Raw genomic sequence first — 21,510 nt, 5'->3', positions numbered from 1 at the left:
AACATAGTTGGTGGATTAATTATCATCAAGATTGATGAGCAAATTAAATTTTTAAGGACAAGCCATTCCAACAAATGTAGTTTCCAGTAACAAACATTACACAGTCCTAACGTCAAAGGTTGCAATCCATGGGAGATGATTATTTGAAATTCATTGGAAACTCTTTTTCTCTCTTGGTAAGCAAATAGATAAAAACAAAATTCCTTGATGACAAGATACAAATAAGTACAAATTAAATTATACAGAAACTTCACCCATTTGGCTATGGTTTTTTGTTCCTCCATGACAAATCTTCAAGCTTCTCCTTCATCTTTAAAACAAAGGGTCCTGTCAACAATATTTGGCTTTCATGGTTCTAGTTTAAATACCATTTTGACTCATGACATACAGTTGCACCGGTAATTTTAAACAAGGCTGAATCAAAATATTTGGGGTTTATAATTTCCTGTTTATTTGGAGCCAACTGTTCTAATTTAGAATAATTGCTTTCAAGGCCTGTTGTCCAACAGTCATTCTGGATTTCTCTTTATTGGTCTCCTTGGATTTCAAACTGTCTTCTTTCTTATTAACCCTCCCTTTACTGGAAAAAGTTCTTATTAACTTCTTTGAATCTTCCTTGTATTCTGATATACCTGAAAAGAACCTTATTTTGGCCTCATCCATAATTTATAGTTGGATCTCTTTTGACTTTTAGGTTCAAATGACATTTCTAGCATTTTTATTTGTTTGTGCATTGTTAATAATTATGGTTTTATTTCAGTGTGGTCAAACAATATAATATGTATTTTCTTATATCAGGAATTGATCTTTTCTTTTTCGTATACTATAAGGTCAATTTTTTGTAAATGTTACCTGGACACTTGAAAAGGAAATATATTTTCTGTAAATAGAACATTGAGTTGGTAAACGTTATAAAATGTTTTAAATTCTGTCATTCAGATTGTTTACATTTTTATTTATTTTTGCCTGTGTAATCCATTAAGAAATCTGTTAATCAGACAGATATGTGGATTATTCTCAAGTTTTTCTTACATATTATTTAGTGTGTTAATACTAATGGCACATTCTTATTGAGAATTGAACTCTTTATTAATATAAAATGACCTAAGGCCTCCCCGGTGGCGCAGCGGTTGAGCACTGGGTTGCGAAGCTGCCCACAGCCTCTGCAGCGCCAGTTCGATCCCCGGCTGCTCCCTGGCCACCAGAAGCAGGTCCCACATGGCGCGCAGACCTCTTCTGCCACCCGCTGTTCCCCTCAGCAGTGTACTTGGGTCCTTCTGCCTGCTCTGCTCCCCGCTCTGGCTCTGGTGAATTCTCTCACCCTCCCGCTCTTCTGACTGTACCCAGTGCTTGTATAAATAAATAAAAAATAAATAAATTTTAAAAATAAATAAATAAAAATATAAAATTTACCTAATTTTCCCTCTTAAAAATATTTTGATTTGAATTTTACATCATCTGCTATAAATATTGAAAGCTGTTATATTTTAGTTTGCAGTAGCTGTATTTCTTTGTTCATCCAACTTAAAAATTTTCTCAAGCTGTTTGCATATTTTCCTTTAGACTTAATAAACTCTAATATTGGCTACTCGTCCCATTCTAAGTGTTATTTTTTTAATGATAGTTTAATCATTGTGGTCAAAATAAAATTTTCTTATATCTATCGCTTTACTTAATGTTTCTTTTTACTGTCCCCTTGACTTTTCCTTTGTTATTTTGCCAGACCAACTACATATATTTGTAATAATTTAACATTTTATAAAGAACTATGTCCTATTTTAATTTATCTAAACTCTAAAGTGAACAAACAAAAGTCAAGTAACACCTGTGATTTTATATATTTGATAAGGAAAATATCTACTTTTACTTGTTTTAAACCTCCTTTATGCCATACTTTAGTTTTATTGATTCTATGATTGAAACCATTTGATCATGCTAATTGATATTTAAATCAATGTTATGCATAAATGCTTCGCATGTCAGCAAAAGGCATTTAATATCTAATTTAATATTTCCTAATTATTTCATTTTTTGGTATATATTTAAAGGAAAAATATGCCTATAAATGCTATAAAGACTTGTATATAACTGAGTTTTTTTTAACGTTACTAAATGTAACACCTTTCTTCAAATGTTGCCACTTTATTGTCTTTTAGCTTTTAATATCTTTTTTAATGGAAAATTTTTCTGTCTTAAAGATTTTAAGGTTACTTATTTTTTTCTTTAAAATTTAATCCAGGCTTACTTTTTTTCATTAAATTTATCTGACTCATGCTGACATATTTTAATTTATATAATTAGATAATTTTTATCTCAGGAAAACTTTCTTCTTTTATGTTTTTGGTTACTCAGTCTATTATGTGCTGGTTGAATATGTTTATGTTTTCTCAATTTTCCTATACATAATCTTCATTCTTGTTGATTTAATTTACTTGTCCCCAATACAGTATTGGTGGAATCTTCTTATATTCCATTACTATTATTGGGATACTTTTTGGATTCTTCTCTCATATCTCAAACTGAGGTTTTGGTTAAAGGAAGTTTCTACTACCAGGATGATTCAGTAGACTCATGGTAGTGAAAAGAAAGTCAGAATCATGGATTAATCCAGGATGCATGGTTTCTTGTCTTAACTGGGTGAAACCTGTTATTTCAGGAGCCAGCTCTTGTTAGCTGCATTTGCTAGTCCTCAACTTAATTATCAGTGGATCTATGTATGCCTTCATTTGGGCACTTATGTCTTCCAGATCAGAAAGTGGTTAAGTCTGGGAGGAAGAAATTCTTCCTTTAAGTTTGTATTCTGGAAAGTCGACCCTTGTCCTTGCCCTTGGACCTCCTCATAATGCTGTTTTGATGTATTGGTAGGGAGAAAGTGGGTTCCAAATAGAGATTTCTTAACCTTTCTTATTTAAGACCATGTTGTTCCTCAGCCAAATCAGTATACTAATGAGAATAAAAGTGGGCTCATTATAATTAAACTGGGACAAAAGGAGCAGACCCAGACTGTTTCAGAAAATATTCTCCCTGTATCTATGACCTACAAGTTTTTAATAACTACTCATTCTATGGGGCACAATGAAGTTATTCTGTATAACTAATATATATCTATAGATCTAGTAACAACTTCCACTGCCAACAGAAACAGAGTAATCGATATATATTTGCTGAGTGTCTGCTAGTATAATAATCTATTCCAGGGTTCCACAGGGAAAATTCATATCTATTATGGCTTAAGGACACTTTCCTTCTCAGATTCCCAGGAAAGTTCCCTACGGGTCCCCAGTTTTTGAGGTTCATTAACATTCTTGGACAGAGAAAAGAGAAGCAATTGATTGTATCTTCCCTGTCTCTTTCCCCACCTCCCTACCTCACTTCAACTTTTCATAGATGCCCTTTGGTCACTTCTTTTTTGTTCTCAGAGAGGCAGTAAACTCTTTTTTTTTTTAAGATTTTATTTATTTGTTTATTTATACAAGCATTGGGTACAGTCAGAAGCGCGGGAGGGTGAGAGGATTCACCAGAGCCAGAGTGGGAGCAGAACAGGCAGACTGACGAAATACACTGCTGAGAGGAACAGTGGGCGGCAGGAGAGATCTGTGCGCCATGTGGGACCCTCACCCTGCGGCCAGGAATTGAACCATCACTGCAAAAGCTGCGGGCAGCTTCGCAGCCCAGCACTCAACCGCTGTGCCACTGGGGAGGACCGAGAGGCAGTAAGCTCTTTGAGACACAGACTCTTGTCTAATTACAATCTCTAGCCTTCCTCATATCTTCTAATTTAGTGCCATCCATTCACCCCCTATCCCATGATAAACTTATCTTGAATGGTGTTTATCATTCTGTAGATGGGTGCAGGTTTTCTTAGAAAATGTTAATCTTGTTCATCCTGGTTGTCATTAAAACTTAACTTTTGATGCAATATTGGTATTATAGCTGGATTTTATTCAAATTTTAATTCCACATTTTATCCAAAGAAGTATATTAAACGATTGACTTTAGTTATATAATTTCCCTTTCTTTAACTAGAGTGAAATCCTGAGTATATTAAGACAAATTCTAAATCTGAATCGAGTATTTGTGATGCCACAATTTTATGTAATAGGAACCAATTTTGAACAGTTGAATTACCAGCTAAGAAGACTCATTCAATCATTATTATGTCACTTAGATATACTTAGCAATATATTAACTTGGTAATTGCCTAGATCTCTCCTCCTGCCTTGTCTTCTGATTTTTTTTAACTTTGCAATGATTATTTGATTGATGATTAAATTACATTTGATTGATTAAAGTTTCTACTTGAAAAGGAAATTTGGAATTATAGCTGTTTCCTTATGTGAAGAAAAATATGATATGTTATTAGCATCAGCTTAACCATCACAAGTGGGAAGAAGAATTTTAACACTTTACAAGTTTTTGTAACTGGTTTTTACCTGGAAGCTAGAGGAAAAACTCCCAGCTTACCACACCATTTTTTCAGATTGGCCCACTAAATTTTGCTCCATTTTGTGCCAAATGAACTGATTAAAATTGGTCTGATTTTGTGTTATTACATTTCTTTACTAGACAAAAGAGTGATAATTCCCTAATAGATTATTAAAGTCTCATGGGCAATACATGAACCTTAAACTTCTTTTTTTATTATTTTTAAAGATATTTATTTTTTATTTCATTTCTTTAATTGAAGTAACACTGTATTATAACATTATATAAGTTTGGGGTGTCCATCATTATCTATCAATGTATGTATATAATACATTAATGAATCTTAACTTCACAAACTTTCTTGAATTAATACCTACCACAATTCCTTGGGAATGGTCCATACTTAACTATGAACTGGTTAATTTGCACTGAATTTTAATTAGTCATTTTAGCAGATCTAGGACATAATGTTTGTAAAAACTTTGAAGAAACTTCTCATCCTAAGAGCTTTCTTATTTCAGGCTCAGGTCATGCCTAACTTTTTTTTTTTTTAAATAAAATCATCACACTTAATTTCAAGATTTACTCTGATGAAAATAGAAAAATTAAACTGATTACTCTCAAATGCATGTTTTTCTTTTTAGGCCTATAACTTTCTGGATCTAGATTTCTGAAAACATATGTAGGTGAAATATTATCTGCAGGGTTTTGCTCAGCTAACACTGCAGTCACAAATTTCTCACCTAGGGACATTATTCTGCTTGAGCTTTTGTTTCTTCTTTGGATAAAATAGATTCAGTAAATTACCAATGAAGGAAATGGAAAGATATCATCTGCACAGCTGGGTGATTCATTGTTCAACTAGACTCCATATTTTGAAGGTCTTAGAACTGTATTTCCATACTAAGATGACAGCATCAACTTTGTTCTTTCTAATACCAGGGACAAAGTAGTTGCCATGTAATAAGCAAAGTATTGGAAGTTTTAGGATTACTTTAACAGAGAGAGAGAGGGGGACAGAGTAGTTTGGGTACAGCATCTGTAGTCAAAGTTTTGGATTGGCTCCTGGGGAGCATGTTTTTCTATGAATCTAGTGCAGGTTGCATAGTTACTCGGATATATTCATCTAAGATTTCTTCTTTGAGAAAAATTTTCACAATAAAGTGGCACAGGTTAGTTTTCAGGTGTTATACTACTGTCCTTAGCAATTTTCAATGTGTGTTCAAAAATTCCTACACAAATCAGATTCAGCTATTACTATGCATATAAAGACAAATATTATCTCTGAATTGCTTATCATGTTCTCTGAACTGATATCAATATTTTATTGTACAAGCTTCCAAATATAGCTTCAAAATACATTAAAAGACAAGGATCGGGCCTCCCCGGTGGCGCAGCGGTTGAGCACTGGGTTGCGAAACTGCCTGCAGCCTCTGCAGCACCGGTTCGATCCCCGGTCACCAGAGGAGGTTCCCACATGGCACGCAGACCTCTCCTGCCGCCCACTGCCCCCCTCAGCAGTGTATTTCGTCCGTCTGCCTGTTCTGTTCCCCGCTCTGACTCTGGTGAATTCTCTCACCCTCCTGCGCTTCTGACTGTACCCAGTGTTATATAAATAAATAAATAAATAAATAAATAAATAAATAAATAAATAAATAAATAAATGAATGAATGAATAAATGAATAAATGAATAAATGAATAAATATTAAAAAAATTCTTTAAAAAAAAAAAAGACAAGGATCACGGGTCTTAAAATCTGATTTCTGACTTTAAGTCTGAGACCTTGGCATTTTCATCAAGTCTTGACTTCCATCCATCCCTTTCCCATTTACTGGAAAGGACTAATAATGTCTAGCTCACAAGATTGTTGAGATAATGTATGGTAAAAAAAAAAATGCTTCATACTACAGGGTTTTCTAAAGATATGGGCATTTATTCTGGTACTGTCCTTGTATTCTTCCTTCAGTTCAAAATTTCCATACCCCCTCCTGTGGTTTTGTATTATACTTACTGCTATTATGCCTCAGCAACAAATTCAAGAAATAGTCATTTATTTACTGATATAAGGCCTTTGAGATGGAACATCTCATCCTTGAGGTGCAGATAGTGAGGACTATATAAATAAAATGTGCCCATGATAATATCCTGGCCTCAGGGCAGAGCCACATGCCTTTGTTTTTCTCATGGTATTGGCAAGACTTTATAAGTGGGCAAAATTCTCCTTAAAGTCCATCTGATATAGGGCACAAGGACCTAGGCCTGTGATTTTCTTGTTTGTTTATTTCCCTAAAATAGTACCAACTGGGGATTTTTAATAAAGGAAACAGGGGTCTTTGTACATTGCCTTTACAGAGCTTACTCCCTAGGGAAAAGCCATCCACATGTCCTAACAATTGAAGTTGGAAATTGCTCATTCTAGACTGTGTTTCTACAATGTGCTGACTAGTGGGAAGCAGATCCAATTCTTTTCCCTTTGTTTATGTAATCAACTTACACTCCTCCCATTTTCAAACATCCTTGTGTTCTATAGTTTTTACTTATTTAAAATGGTGAGTATATTTTACACAAAAACTTCTAGTATACTGTGAAAGATTGTGTTTCTTTGTTCTGTGAGATGAAACTGACTTTGTTTGGCGTGACTATTAAAAATGTGAGATAGCTAATAAATTTCAACCTACAAATGATTCTTCCCACACAGTGCACTATGGCATATAGTAGGCACTCAGAAATGTTTATTAAATGGATAATACATGGATGAGTTATGGCTGAAGTAGATTTCCCAATTTTGAAGTGAGTGATGGTTGCTTTACACATTTTCCTTCTGCAGAAGCAACCCTTCAGTTAACCAATCTCTGAGTATTCTTTGTTTCTGCTTTTGTAGAAAATAGTGTGTCCTGCTCACATACTCCTTGCCCCAGTGCCCTATCATAGGCAGTTCACCCAGTAGAAAGGATTATGATCCAGCCTCCAGAAGTAATGTCCAAGAAGAGCACTGTTTGCGTGTGTTCTGAAGATGGAAGTGATTATCATAAAAGACGTAAGAAGGATTATGTCAGGAATTCTCTCCAGATCTGCACATTTAGCAAGCCATCCTGTTTTGCATTACAGAATCACATTATATTCTACAGCTCCTCTGTAGCTGTTTGGTGTTGGTCATGGATTTGTGAGAGATTGGGGTCAAAGTCTGCAATGTTTACAAACACAGCAGGAATGTCAGCAAGAGATGGCCAACTCCAAATATGATCTTTATGATTCTCTAAGTAAGGAGTCATTTGGACTATAAACATGAAAGCTTGGTTTCTGGCTATGCAAGGTGTCCCCTGCATTCAGAGTTATAAATATGTAACCAAATCAAATCATTCAGCTGCACTTCATGTACTGGCAGGTCAGCTCCTTCCTGTTGCCAGGGTTTCTGTCTAATACTGGTAAACTTCTCCAAGGACTAAAGTTTAAAAGAAACCAAGGGATCCCAAATAAAATCTGTGAGTTCAAGATGAATTAAGAGCCTGGAAATAACTGCAAGTCACTTGAAGTAGGTTAGTGGGGTTTTCACACAGCTTCTGCCTTAAAAGCCAGCGATCAGCAAAAGGCAGACAGTGGTGCTCAGAAGCAGATCTTCATAATTCAGTTCCTTTCTAAGAGTGTCACACTCAAGTAGATTTCACAGTTGGAGTTTCCCTGTCTTCAGACAAGGTACCTTTAATAATTATCATGTTGTGGAATATTACTCAGCATTCAAAAAAGATAAACACATGCAATTTGCAGCAACATGGATGGCGCTGGAAGGGATCATGCTCAGCGAAATAAGCCAAAAAGAAAAAGAAAAATACCGGATGGTCTCACTCATAACAGGAATCTAGAAAACTTAAATAAGGGACCAGGAAAATGAATAACTTTAAGAAAGTGAAAATCAAAATCAACAAAAAACTATGAACCAGAGATACTTTAGGGGGGCGGGGCGGGAGGGGAGGGATTGGGGTCAAAATGGGGGGGCTGCAATTGTATGGGGAATATAACAATAAAATTTATTATTAAAAAAATAAATAAATAGTATTTCTCATAAAAAAAATAATTATCATGTTGAACATTTGTGGCAATTACCACCTGCCAAATAGAACAGGGTCAAAAGGCACAAGACAAGAGTGTTGGGCTTCTTGCTGTGAGTGATGGGATTGAATGTCTTGTATCTTTACCATCAGGCGAAGAGTAGAGTGGAGATGTGTCTGTGACTATGGGGATCTATGGGCATGCTATCAAATCTACTCTCAGAGAAGCAGGATGCCCTTTCTAACGTTTTTATTGAGACTACTTCTGCAGCTTCTGCTCTGAGTTCTATTTTGGACTCTGTAAGTAGTGCCCAAGGAGAGATCTCAATTACATTGTATGCTTCCTGCCTTTCTCCAAAAAAGGAATAAAGTGCAATAGTTTTGGCATTACAGAACTGAATTTAGAGTAACATGATGGTAATTCAACCTCTATAGCACCACAAAAAAGTTAAACTAAGATTCCCATTGGGGAGAAGACTGACATAGATGTGACCTGGACAAAGAGCTTCTGGAGCAATTCACATCTTTGAAGGGGGTCTTGAGACCTGTGTCCGAGCTAGGGTCTAAGTTTATATCTGGAAACTTAAGAGTGAGTGTCCCACAGCTAGATGTGTATAGTTGAATCAATGTTCTACCTCAAGATGTTTCCTTCAACATTCTGCTAGTATTCTCTATTAGTCTCTGACTATTTCTGACAAATGCCACTAATGGTGGCACAGAGGGAGAAAAGCAAGTGCCCAGCAGGAAAGGAGAACAGAGCAGCTTTATCCTGTCCAGAGGTGGATTCGGTCTGAAGATTGTAGCAATTATATTCTGCTCTTCTCCATGTGGATTTCTGTATCACTTTGATTTAAGCCAAAAGTTTAAAAAAAAAAATCAAAGAATGGAATAAAATTACTGCATGCAAAAGTTTCCAATTTGGGGAAGGAAGAGACCAGATCAGCATGTGCTTCAGAAAGTCATTCCTGGACAGGCAGAGATGTGATAAGATCTAAGTCAAAGAGACCATCTAAAGGACACCAGCGACTTAGGAAATGCAGCTTTATCTAATGGGGTCTTTTGGAAAGAATCCACAGAGAAATGATTAGTGAGACCTTGGAAATGGGAAGGAGTTGGTGCAGTGTGGTTTAATTCTAAAGTTCACATCTCTCTGCCTCTTGTCTCTTGAAAGGTTGCACTGTTCCCAGTGGCTACTCTCCTGTGCTAGTGTCTCTGCGTGCAGGCCACTGGGGAACAGAGCACTTCAGCCCCTCACCTCTTCTCAGCAGTAGGTGGAGTTGAGGCTCACCCTGGAGTAAAGGGACTCCTTTATTCTGAACACAAAAGCCCAGAAGAGGCAGTATTTAAATATAAAAATTGATGAAAATCCCAAGAAAGTTTTCTCTGAAGACTTTTTGGTGTTGGTGACAGAGCTTGGGAATGCCACCTTCTGGGGGACCATAGGGATGGGTCTTGCAGGGGAATCATGCAGGTGAAGCAGGATTCTTGGAGAGAATCACCATGGGAAGTAGAAGATGGACAGAGGGGTGAGAAAGCTGCTGCTGAGTAATACATTTAGGTTGACATTTTGACTGTTTTTAGTGGGTTGGGGTTGGAAAATGTTTGGTATTTGTAAATAATAATTTTGAAATGTTGTTTGAAATTTTTCTAACCGTTTCAAGTCATTTTTATTATACTATAGAATGCATCCTGAATCATCTATATCACATTTCACTAATTCAAGTACTTGAAATAACTGTGGTAGGTGAAGCTTACATTCTGAAATCCCCAAGAAGCTATATATGAGAATTTTCTTTTCCTAGTTATTACAACTAATTTTCCCATCAAATCCTAGAGGACTGCTTTGAACACTGTAACACTGAAGGCAGAAATGTATTTTAACTCATTCACACTGGTGCTAATCTCAGTGATTTATGAGGTCTTTAAAGCTTTAATTCTCTGTCTGTCAGGAGTCTTCCTTGGTAGTAAGTTGACAGTTTAAATTAGTGTTTAGACATGGCTTTCACGATGTCAGTTTTGTTTTGTCTCAACAGCATTTTGGAATTCCTTCCATTGTACCTCAAGTGACTCATGGCAATAAATGACTCTCTTTCTTTTTGTTCTTAATCAAGAAAGAATGGAATGAACCACATCATGTTTGTAAACGAGCAACTTTAATTAGTTCTCAGCTGTGGCCAGTGATGCTTGTCTTGTCTCTTTAGTATATAAATGTAGCACATGATGCATTCAGGTGAACAAATACTGGTTTCCTAAAAAACTCCTATGGTGCCTTTTCAAAAAGCAGTAGCAACAGCATCAAGCCATCTTCTGAAACTGTCGAGACCCCAAGTAGATTTCAGGACTTTGGGATGGCCTTTTGGAATTGAATGAATAAATCACCAAATGAATTAATGTCTTCTAAAAGGGGTTTCCCAGCTCACCCTCAGACTTTTCTATCCTTTGGGGAATAGAGCCAAGATACACCCAAAGCCAGGGATGCCTTTCCTGCCAAGCTGCCAAGCTGAGTCCTCCCAAATTTTGAATATAAGAGTAAACCCCAGATCCTTGGGGGTCCAAGTTTGTTTATTTTCAACAATGTTTGGCTTCCTAAGGAAAATGGTGAAATAAAGTATAAAATTCCATTAAAAAAAGCCTCAAGTATGCTTGGACATCAAACAACTCTTACAACACAGCTCTTTGATGAATTCAGTGTAAATGAATCAGAAACATATGGATAGTGTTTATGCTCAAATGCACATGCATTTAAAAATTCAGAGAGAAATTAGTTTAGTGAGCTATGTTTGGGTCATTTCCAGCATCCCAAGAATTTGGAAAATCACTTCTCATGAGTAAAACTGTGGAAGAAATGGTTGAGCACCCCTTGAACTGAAAAGTGGGCACGTTCAGCAGCTCATGCTGTGTTGTGTATCATAAACACAGTAGCAGAGGGCAAGATCTTGGGACAGCTCCAGGCCAGGAAGCATGGGGGCTACTGAATGGTGAAAATTTCTGTATCTCATTACAACTGTCAGTACCTGTGTAAGAAAGTTCCACACTTTACAAACATGGCCCTCCAGTTTCACTGCATCCGGACAGTCATTGGTCAGTTGCAGATTGTGTTTTGGCCTTTGGATTCCATTAGCTGTGTAAACCCCTTTGGTATAGCCAATGTTTTCCGTTCACTTTGAGGAGAATGGAAACTGCCATTATGTTATAGAGGAGAATGGTCACATGCATTGTTTCTGATTTCACAAATGGAACATATATGAACTGTAAGAAAAAATTCCCATTTGGATCTGTATGGATGCAAGGAGTCAATCTTTCCCATTCCTAGCAGGCTAAATATATTGAATTTTAAAATGATCTCATTTTGACTCAAATGTGTGTCATTGCTTATTGAGGAACAAGGATCAAGTACAGAGACTATTGTGTGTTAGTTCATGATATTCTTTAATTTTATCAATAATTTTTATTATTGCTTTAGTGATCCTGATTGTGATGAAAGGTTGGAGGTAGAGTTAAAGAAACCTCCCTGGTGGCTTTTGATGTCCAATCATTGAGTGGCAGCACTAATTTTCTTTCATTATAATCAGTTTGCTTAATATTGTTAAACATCTACTACTATGTGCACAACACAACAGAAGATTCTGAAGGCAAGCAAAAATGAAATGACATAAGAAAGACCTCAGACCTCTGCTTTCACAGAACTCAAAATTGGACTGAAATTGCTTAATATGTTGAATGAAAGAAAATCACTAGAGATGTCATAATGGCAAAAACCATTGTTTCTTGAGTTGAACTGTAAGGTCCATTTAAAGTGGACGTAGACCACGCAGGAGAGTAGAAATATCACCAGACACTTGAACATTGCTGGAAATGTAACCAAATGTATTTACTTGATCTAGGGAAGGGTGCTGTATGCTGTATCAGGGTGTAATACCTTGATAAAGAGTGAAATATACAAGGAAAGTCGAACTTCTCAGTTCTGCCATGAACTAATTGTGCGACCCTGTCCGAATTAATTTTTCTTTGCTGATATCACTACAATGATCTTAATATTAAAATCTATCAATATCTATCTACCTCTCATGTATTCATTCAATAGTTATTTGAGTGGTTATGCTGTTCCAGGACTATGAAGAGAAGTATCAATTTATGCACATGGGTTTGTGGAGGCAGTAGTGTGGTATAGCATTTTAAAGGGAGTTGGGGGGATAAAAAGCAAGTTGATACTGCACTACGTAATTTTTACTTTGGGTCATGGAATTTTTTTTTAATATTTATTTATTTATACAAGAACAAGGGTATAGTCAGAGGCATGGGATGGTGAGAGAATTCACCAGAGACAGAGCAGGGAGCAGAACAAGTAGACAGACCAAAGACACTGCTGAGGGGAGCAGTGGGCGAGACAGGAGAGGTCTGCCACACCATGTGGGTTGCTCCCTGGCCAGCTGGGAATTGAACCCGTGCTGCGGAGGCTGCGGACAGCTTCACAGCATGGTGCTCAACCCACTGCGCCACCAGGGAGGCCCTGGAATTAGTTTTATAGATATAACCAAAAAATGTTTCAAAACAGATCAGACAAATATCGTTCCCATCACATATTGTTTTCTATTTTTCTCTTTCTCTTCATTCTTGTCTTTCAGACCTTTTTCTGGAAATGGAGAAACAAATGGTGCTGCTAGTTGTCATAGCTTTAATTTTATTCAAAATTTTAGTTTTGTCTCAAAACACACTTTGTATAAATGTAGCTTTTTAGGGTGCCTGCTTACGCATGTACTTGTGTTCTTCCCTCAACTTGGAGTACGAGTTTGGGAATGTACACCTCTCTATTTGTCAATATCTTCATCTATAAAATCAAATAATAAAACTGATTAGTGCATAAAGCATTCATGTACAGAGTCTTACAAAAGATACAAGCTCCTATTATTATATGTGTATGAAGCCTTATGAGTATGAAGTTATTCATATTCCCATTGCCCTGCAGATATTTATGGAATTTCCTTCTCTTAATGACCTTTTAAATTTTATTAGTTTGATCTTTGTGAGACATCTCCCTTATGTTGTTGAAGGAACGGTGTGCAGTAAAAGGAAGAGCAATTACACCTCGAGGAAGCAGGTGGTGAGTCTAGTGAGGGTGGAGAGGGTTAAGGAAATCATGAGTCCTCTAAGGATTCTGTATTTCCAACATGGTAAAAGGAAAAAGAGGGTCTATTATCCCAGAAGGCCAAAAATGACCTATGCACATCAGTCAGACCAAATGTCTGAATGTTTATAAAGAGACTATAGATCAATAATTTTTTATTTTGATCTGTTTGGAGCCCAACAAATAATCTGCCATGATTGTATGCCAGAGCTATATGGAATCAAAGAACCAACCCAGTTTTGAATGACTTCATGTCAAAGAAGCCAAAATATCATAGTTAGCTTTTAGGAACATGGAAAATTTTCATATGACAGAGAAAGGACTGAAAGGAGAGAAGAGGAGAGAATTCAGACTAGAATCTTGTTACAACACTGTCCATTACAGACTCCAACACCCCACAGGTTTTTGACATATCCTGAAAGAAAAAATGTTCATCAAAGTAAAGACCAAACATTCAGAGATGATTTAGTGCCTATCCTTCACAAACTCTTCCAAAAAATTGAGAAGGAAGGGACAATATCAAACACGTTCTATGAAGCCAACGTTACACTAATACCAAAACCGAACAAGGACACCACAAAAAAAGGAAAACTACAGGCCAATCTCCCTAATGAACACTGATGCAAAAATCCTCAATAAAATTTTAGCTATCAGAATCCAACAATGTATCCATAAGATAATTCACCATGACCAAGTAGGATTCATGCCAGGGACACAAGGATGGTTCAACATCAGAAAATCAATCAACAGTATCCAACACATCAACAAAAAGAAATATAAAAACCATATGAATATATCAATAGATGCTGAGAAAGCTTTCGGCAAAGTACAGCACCCATTCATGATAAAAGCCCTTGAAATTCTTGGGATACAAGGAACATACCTCAACATCATAAAGGCCATATATGACAAGCCAACAGCCAGTATCATTCTCAATGGTGAAAAGTTGAAAGCATTTCCATTAAGATCTGGAACAAGACAAGGATGTCCACTCTTACCACTGCTTCTCAATATAATACTGGAAGTCCTAGCCAGAGCAATTAGACAAGAGAAAGACATACAAGGAATCCAAATAGGAAAAGAAGAAGTCAAACTATCACTATTTGCAGATGATATGATAATATACATAGAGAACCCCAAAAACTCCACAGAAAAACTAATTCAACTCTTCAATCAGTTCAGTAAGGTGGCAGGATACAAAATCAACACGCAAAAGTCAGTAGCCTTCCTATACACAAACAATAAATCTGAAGGAGAAGAAATAAAAAAAAATCACTTTTATTATCAAAACAAAAAAAAATCAAATACTTGGGAATAAATCTAACAAAAGAGGTAAAGGACCTATACAAAGAAAACTATAAAACACTGTTAAAAGTAATAGAAGAAGACACAAAGAAATGGAAAGATATCCCCTGTTCATGGATTGGAAGAATAAACATTATTAAAATGGCCATCCTACCAAAAGCAATATACAAATTCAATGCTATTCCAATCAAAATTTCAATGTCATTCTTCAAAGAAATAGAACAATTATTGATGAAATTCATATGGAATCACCAAAAACCCCAAATAGCCAAAGCTCTCCTGAAAAAAAAAAAAAAGAAGGGAATGGAGGCATCACACGCCCAGACTTCAAACTATACTACAAAGCCATAATCATCAAAACTGCATGGTATTGGAACAAGAACAGACACACAGACCAATGGAATTGAATAGAAAATCCAGAAATAAACCCACAGATTTATGGTCAACTAATCTTTGACAAAGGAGCAAAGACTATGCATTGGAGCAAAGCAAGTTTGTTCAATAAATGGTGCTGGGAAAACTGGGTTGCTACATGCAAAAGAATGAAGCTTGACCACTACCTCACACCATGCACAAAAACTAACTCAAAATGGATTAAAGAACTAGACATAAGACCTGAAACCATAAAATACATAGAAGAAAATATAGGCAAAACACTATGTGTTATGCACATCAAAGACATCTTTACAGACACATCACCCAAAGCAGTGATAGTGAAGGCAAAGATAAACAGCTGGGACTACATCAAATAAAAGAGCTGCTGCACAGCAAAAGAGACAATAACAAAAACAAAGAGAAACCCCACCAACTGGGAGAACATTTTTGCACCCAACACTAATGATAAAGGACTGATCACAAAAATCTGCAGAGCTGATGAGACTCAACAACAACAAAGAAAATAATCCAGTCAAAATATGGGCAGAAGAGCTAAAAAGAAACTTCTCTGAAGAAGAAATGCAAATGGCCAACAGGCATATGAAAAAATGTTCAACATCACTTGCAACCAGGGAAATGCAAATCAAAACTACCATAAGATACCATCACACACCAGTGAGAATGGCACATATTAAAAAAACTAGCAACAACAAATGTTGGCGAGGATGTGGAGAAAAAGGAACTCTTCTGCACTGCTGGTGGGAGTGCAAACTGGTCCAACCACTATGGAGAGCTGTGTGGAGATTTCTGGACCTACTAAACATAGAGCTTCCATATGATCCAGCAATTCCACTCCTAGGTATTTACCCAAAGGACACAGAAACATCAATTCCAAAGAGCACCTGCATCCCTATGTTTATAGCAGCACTGTTTACAATAGCTAAGTTTTGGAAACAACCCAAATGCCCAAAAATAGATGACTGGACCAAGAAGATGTGGTACATATGCACCATGGAATATTACTCAGCATTCAAAAAAGATAAACACATGCACTTTGCAGCAACATGGATGGCGCTGGAAGGGATCATGCTCAGCAAAATAAGCCAGAAAGAAAAAGAAAAATACCGGATGGTCTCATTCATAGCAGGAATTTAGAAAACTTAAATAAGGGACCAGGAAAATGAATAACTATAAGAAAGTGAAAATCAAAATCAACAAAAAACTATGAACCAGAGACACTCTATGGGGGGTGGGGTGCAGGGAAAGGAGGGATTGAGGTCAAAATAAGGGGATTGTAATTGTATGGGGAATATAAAAATAAAATTTATTTTTAAAAAATGCCATTTTCATTTGCTGTCTCTTGAGGTCACTGTTAAAAGAAAGATGTATGAAAGAAAGAGGGCTATGCCAGTGGAAACAATACTTTATCTGACTTTCTTGTGAACGTGATGTAGAAGGACCACTACACGGGCTCTCTGCGGCTCTGCTCCTTTTCTATAAAATGAGAGGTGAGTTGAGTTTCATTTCTCAAATTCCGTATTTCTACCTGGGGTTAGTTAAAATTTAATCATGTGTTCATTCAAAATTTCTACAGCATATTTTCATTCATGTGTGGAGGATGGAATCACTCTTGCTGCATCTTCCTTTAAAAACCAGATGTGGTTTCCATATGCACGGGGCAATAATGCTAAAAGTTAAAGGAACAAGTTTAAAATGAAAGGTTATGATCAACATCTGGATTTCTAGTTTATATTCTTCTCTGATATCAGTTTCCACACACTTCAACATTAAATGCTGTGGCCATATTTAAGCCAAAGAAAAATCAGATTTTTAACATTGTGTTCTGAACATTTTCATGCCTACAGAAGAATGAAAGGAATTCGTATTTCTATAACATTTTCTTTTGGTATCTAATTGACTTGTCATTTCAGCATCTTAACAATGCTGAATTTTTATCTTAATGATGCTATTTTGTCCACAAATTTACAAGAAAACAAAAGAAATTTCTTACTGGAAATTGGACTTATAAGAGGGTAATAGTAAATGCTGCCTTTTTCTTGGCAACACCATTTCTTTTCTACTACTCAACTCTCTAATTTGTAGGTGCTTCACATTGGCTGAAGATGGGTACCTCAGTAAAGCCAGATAAGCTCCTTCTTAGTATTGGTTTTGAAACCCTTTTGTTCTAGGTTGGGGGGGGGAAAGGGGGTCATTAGCAGTCATAGATAGAACTTCTCTTTTTTCCTCCAAATGTAGTAAACAGGGATTGATTCTAGTATAATATTCTACATGAAAAATGATACATTTGATAAAATTATTCCAGATCAAATTAATGTTTAATACTCCCTGCTGAACTGCAAAGCACTCTCAAGCTATCACTGTGGGAGCTCTGTGAGTCCTGGGGGAGTCTTAGGGCTTGTATGTGGGTTAGATATTTAGGAAGCTTCTACAGATATGCTCATTGCCTAAGTCTGTGTGGTTCCTTAAAACAGGATGGCTCTGCTGCTGCAGGTCTATCTTGGAAGCCTGGGCTCTAGGCTTAGCCTTCCTCATAGATTAGGTGGGGTTAAAACTTCTGACATTCTCAGAATTACAAACACCTCTCATTCCTTTCCATCACAAGATAGAAATTGAATTCAACAAATCAATCTGCCACAGTAGTAGTGGTGAGGCCTGTTAAGGGGCCTTTCTTCCTTTCCTTCCAGAATGGCACCCGGGACCTTCTGGTGGTGCCAGCACTACCAAATCCTTCCTGCCACTGCCACCAAAGTCTTAGGCTACTGTGTGCCAGGCAAGAGTCTCCCACTCCACAAGCTGTCATAGAGACTCTCTTCCACCTTCACTGACAACTGTCTCACTGCCAACTCTTGAAGAGGACATTGAAGGACAAATCTGAGTGACACAGCTTTTCTTTGTTATTATCCATCTCTACTCTGATTGCTGAAGCATTGTTATTAGAGAAAACTCGTGAAGTTGACCCTTCTTCTCCTTAGAAAGAGTTCTTTTCTAGCAATCTCAAGAGTTCCTCATTCTATTGAGGCCCCACTGGACCTGCTCTCCACTGGGCCAGGCCTGCATGGACTTACTTGCACTGCTGTGGTAAACAGAGCAGTGGAGCAACTAAAGGGGACACCTGGTCCTTAATAGCTTTAATAGTTGGAGTTAATTACTAATATGTTTTATGTTTGCTGGGATAGTTTTTATACTTTTTAGAGATTTTGGTTTTGTCTCAGATATGTTGGTTTTGTAAAAGTCTGACAAAGAAGTGGTACAATAGCAAAAAAATGTCTAACTCATTTTAATTACTCCCAGGCCCTTTTGTGCACAACTGGCTGGCTGGTTGACTGATTCAATGTAAATGTCCAGAAGGGTGGGACGGTTTATAACCATAGAAACAAATACAGGACTTCTGCACTAAGCTAACTGGATGGAAAAACAAACATTGGACTAGACAGCTGATACTATCCTATAGTCCTTATAACTGTGTTTCTGTAGAGTCCCCCAGACAGAGCACTGAAGTCCTCATCCAGCCGGCAGATTGGCTTCTTTGTTAGGTCATCGTACTATTTGGAATTTTCTGAACATTTTATAGACCATATTAAATAGATGGGCTAATGTCAAAATCAATTATTTTTATAACTCAGTCTTGAAAAGTGAAACATTATTTATTATAGTAACTATGAAACAGATGTTGTAATATATGTCCTAATTCAATAAAAAAAATCAGTTTAAGCAGTCATTTTATGATTTTCCCAAGAACACTAGGTTAAATTTGATGTGTCTGGTTCAAAACAAAAATTCACACAAAGCATGTTAGAGTAAGTTTAGTTTAGCAAATAAGAAAGATTTGGACCCAAAAGAGGAATAGCAAAATAAAACATCATTTGGGGGAAAATTCCCTTCTCCTTCCTAAGCAGATGTTCTAGAAGACAAAGAAAGCCTGGACTGTGCATTCCAGGGCAGTTCTGGAAAAAGCAGTCTTCTCAGGGTGTAGTGTGCTGGAGTGGCTGTGACTGCACAGGGTACAGTTCGAGTTTCTGTGAAAGACAGAGTTGGCATGAGCAGAGGATGGTGAAAAAAAAACACCTGCTAAGGGAGATTGTCAGCCTGGCTTTTGACATAAGGAGTGAAGTAATGTAATAGGTATGAAGACTCATCATTTCTTTTCAACATGTGTCACTGCTGCATTCGCCTCTCTTAAATTATCTTCAATTAGCCATTAGCTTCAGCAAGGGTGAAGTCAAGGCTTGGATCCATAAGGCTGGCCATTTTCCATTTCAAAAGTCATCACAATCTCATTGAAATTTTAAAAATCTCACTTTGTTTCTACCTTAGTGTTAGAAAGAGAGTATATGTATGTTCCAAAGGGATTTGTCTATATTTTAAGCTACTATTGAGAAAAATTTGCAGAAAGTGGGAAAGTAGTCAAAAACTTCTAAAGTCTTTCTTGCTATTATATGTGCAATCCTCTTGTTTTAATTACAGGTGTTTTCACCCTCTTATAAAAAATATATTTTTGAAAAGCCTTATATGTACATAGATTTACATATTATAAAGAGGAGTCTATAAAAGATCACAAATTCATGGTTACACCTGACCATTTATTTATAGCTAACCTTTGATCTTGGAACAACTAGAATTTAATAAACTTCTAATAGGAGATTAATGCTATGGATTTTGGTGGATTAGCCAATGGTTTGGAGTACCTAATAATTGTTTTCTTGTTTTAATTTTATATTTAATAGCACTATGCTTCTTATCACTAGTAGTAGCATTTTTATATAAATATGTATACTATATGTTGTTTGTGTATATTTATGCATGTATTGTTTGTCTATACATTATATATAATATTTCCATATATGTTGTTTTGGGGACAAATAAAGTGATGAAGTCAAAATTTAATTGTCTGAATGGCAGCTATAAAATGATAGCTTGAAGCACTGGGTCCTTTGATACTGCTCTAAAGTCTGAATCTGTTATGTAAAAATCAGTTATGGAGTCAACATGTAATTTTCTAAAGTGCTGATGTTGTGAGAGCAGCACTGCCAAATCTGGGGAATGCTTGTGTTCTTAGAAACTCTACATTTTGCAATTTTATCATCTTTAGAAATCACTTCATACAGATGAGAAAATAATACAGTGACCCATTAGGCCACAGAACTAGAGAAATTCCATTTCATAAGGAATTTCTGCTGTATAAATAGTATATCAAGGGAACTATCTTTAATGATATCTATGTCTTCTATTTTGGTTTAGTTAGGTGATGTTCTTGTTAATGAAATCCAAAGTCAGAAGATTTAATTGACATACATGCCACATATTTATCAATTCCCACTCTCCCCTGCCTCCAGCCTTCTAAGTTCAACGACTATTTATTGAGCTCTACTTCCCTAGATATATATAAACAGATAATGAGACTGAAAAAAGCAATGCCTTGGTTCTTCTTTCAAGGAGCTTCCCTATGCTACCAATTTCAAAGGTTTGAATACCATGAAAATGCTCAATAGAAAAATTACATTGAATCAATTTAGTCTTTTATGATTCAGATATTTTGGTAATCCAGGTCATGTTATAAGCACCATTTACCATGGCAGAGCCAAAACCTTGACTTTCTAGTTAATGGTTTTTAATTTGGTAGTCTGCTGCAGTGTGTTCCTTTTGCACACTGTATTTTATACTTGAGAATATCATATCATAAGGAACACTTGAGACAATGACTTTCATGAACTGCTTAAAGAGAAAGAAAGACATCCTTCTCATTAAATAAACAGGAAATAGAATCTGTTACCATTCATAGTAACAAGAGAATATATTGGATGCTTACTATATAAGGTTGGATGTCCCATTTGTTAAGTGACCCTCAGCTTCCACAGAAACTGACAATGGTTGTTTATTTTAAACCATGATACTCTGTTCCTCATATTAGAGAAGCTTCTCTAAGAAGAACAAGTTATCATCACTTAAGCACTGATTCTATCCAGGCATCACCCTTCCATCTGCATAAATGACCTGTTTCTTGCTTCAGCATTGCACAGGAGACGTCATTACTTGCTTTTATAGATGTGATTTCACAGAGGTTATGTCAAGCTTCCTTCAAGTCTCTCCAATGTTGAGTAATAGAGTCTGAAACTGAACCTAGGCTCTTCTTATTCTAAAATTATGGTTTTCAAAATTTAAAATATGAATGTATTGTTGATTTAGATTCAGTGCTACTTTCAGGAAGGGCCCTT

This window comes from Talpa occidentalis, unplaced genomic scaffold (assembly GCF_014898055.3).
Source record: "Talpa occidentalis isolate TD23 unplaced genomic scaffold, MPIMG_talOcc4v2.1 talOcc4.11, whole genome shotgun sequence".
Classification (NCBI taxonomy): domain Eukaryota; kingdom Metazoa; phylum Chordata; class Mammalia; order Eulipotyphla; family Talpidae; genus Talpa; species Talpa occidentalis.
This window is presented reverse-complemented; position numbering follows the sequence as displayed.